The sequence below is a fragment of the Arachis ipaensis genome, chromosome B3 (genome assembly GCF_059453495.1).
Source record: "Arachis ipaensis isolate K30076 ecotype BB chromosome B3, ASM5945349v1, whole genome shotgun sequence".
Classification (NCBI taxonomy): Eukaryota; Viridiplantae; Streptophyta; class Magnoliopsida; order Fabales; family Fabaceae; genus Arachis; species Arachis ipaensis.
Window position 1 is genome coordinate 102,167,952 of NC_142438.1, and position 2,336 is coordinate 102,170,287.

General features: G+C 42.8%; 1 non-coding gene across 1 annotated transcript; it reads left to right on the forward strand.

Annotated features, from left to right (window-relative positions):
* The first annotated feature begins 1,789 nt into the window (after positions 1-1,789).
* On the forward strand, positions 1,790-1,893 carry LOC148571830 (small nucleolar RNA R71). The gene has a single exon (XR_015907834.1). It is a non-coding gene; the product is annotated as a small nucleolar RNA R71 (small nucleolar RNA).
* Positions 1,894-2,336: the final 443 nt, after the last annotated feature.

Here is a 2,336-nt window from a genome sequence, read left to right on the forward strand (position 1 = left end):
AGGATCCTTCTGATCTGTTTCCATTGATTCTTGTGGCTTTAACTCTTGCAACTCTTGTTTGCCTTCCAAGGACTGTTTTAGAGTTTCAGCTACTGGATTACTTTCCTCCAAACACAGATGGCTACTATCATCCTTAGGCTTTTCAGGTTCTGGTTCAGGCTCAGATGCAGGTTTGAAAACTTTGAAAATGAGCTGTTCATCATGTATTCTCAGAATTAGCTCTCCTTGTTCTACATCTATGAGCGCTCTAGTAGTGGCTAGAAATGGTCTGCCCAGAATGATAGGGTGTAAGTAGCTTTCCTCCATGTCCAAAATGACAAAGTCTGTGGGGAAGTAATAATCCCCCACTTTCACCAGCACATTCTCAACTACCCCTTCAGCTTGCTTCTGAGTTTTGTCAGCCAGTTGTATGATTACATCAGTGGATCTCACCTCATTCAGTTGTAGCCTCTTCATAAGAGTTAGAGGCATCACATTTATGCTAGCTCCTAGATCACAGAATCCTCTGTCAATTTTTGTTTCCCCTATGATGCAAGGGATATGAAAACTTCGTGGGTCTGTTTTCTTAGAGACTGTGTCCTTCTTGATGAGGGCACTGCATTCTTTGTTCATTGTTACCGTTTGTCCTCCCTTCAAAACTCTTTTCTTGCTCAACAATTCCTTTAAATACTTGATGTGTGTAGGCATTTGATGGAGAATCTCAAGAAAGGGAATATTGATATGGAGAGACTTAAATGTCTCTAAAAACCTTGAATAGGTTTTCCCTTTTTCACCTCCTCCTAACCTCTGAGGAAATGGTGCTTTTGGTTGGTATGTTTCCATCGTGCCTTTTTGCAGTCCCTTGGCTTGCTCAGTTTCACTTTCCTGCTTAGCTTCCTCCACACCTTCCTTCAAGATTTCTGGCTCCTGTTCTGAGGATCTGATTCCTTCTTCTTCTGAGACTTCTTTCAATATGGTGATGGCTTTGCATTCTTCCCATCTCACTCCCTTTTGTTCCCCTTTAGGATTCTTTTCTGTGTCACTAGGGAACACTGCAGTTGATTTGGGGGCCTGTTGAGATAGCTCTCCTACTTGAGACTCCATCCTCTTGAGTTTTTCACCATGGTTTCTTAAGGTAGATCTCACATCATCCCTGAAGCTTTTCAATTCAATTATGTCCTGACCCATGTGTGCCAGCACTCCTTCTATCCTGTTTAATTGATCTTGAAATTGTTGGTTCGGGTTAGGTTGGGTAGGTTGATTATTTTGGCCATGATATGGTGGTTGAGAGTAAGTGTTTTATGTGGCTTGGTATGATCTTTGGTTGGAGTTTTGGTATGTGGACTTGTTATGTTGGTTTTGCTGGTTTCCCCACCCAAAGTTTGGGTGATTTTTCCAGCCTGGGTTGTAAGTGTTGGAATGTGGATCATATGGTTGCCTTTGTTGATTTCCTACATAATTAGCCTCTTCCCAATCACCTCCTTCAGTACTTTCTTCCTCTTGATCTTGTGTGTGTATTGCAGCCACTTGTTTTGTTTCTAATTTCCTGGTGAGCTCTGCTAGTTGCTTGGCAAACACCTTGTTTTGGGCTAGAATTGTATCAACATGGTTCAGCTCCATGACTCCCTTAGTGTTGTGTCTCTCTGATGCATAGTAGTACTCATTCTCAGCCACTGTCTCAATCACTTCAATGGCTTCTTCCACAGTCTTTTTCCTGTTCAATGAACCTCCTGATGAATGGTCTACAGCCTTCCTTGATTCATAAGACAGTCCATCATAGAAAATATGCAATTGCACCCAGTCATGGAACATGTCTGGTGGGCATTTCCTTGTCAAATCCTTGAAACTCTCCCATGCCTCGTAGAGAGTTTCACCATCTTGTTGTCTAAAAGTCTGAACCTCAGATCGAAGCCTATTGACCTTTTGTGGGGGGTAGAAACGTGCCAGAAACTTGCTTTCCACCTCGTCCCAGGTTGTTAGGCTCCCCCTTGGGAATGATTCCAGCCACTTAGCTGCCTTGTCCCTAAGTGAAAATGGGAACAAAAGCAGTTTATAGGCATCTTCCTGGACTCCATTGGACTTCACAGTGTCGCAAATTCTCAGGAATTTTGTGAGATGTTGGTTTGGGTCTTCATTAGCACTTCCACCAAATGAACAATGATTCTCCACAAGTGATATTAGCTGTGGTTTGAGCTCAAAATTGTTGGCCTGAATGGGTGGTTTCTGGATGCTGCTACCACAATTCCCAGAGGTTGGGTTTATGTATGAACTAAGAACCCTCCTCTCAGGAATGGCATTGTTTCCATCAGCTCTCTCATGGTTGTGAACTTCTCTATCCATGTTGAGATCTAAAGCTT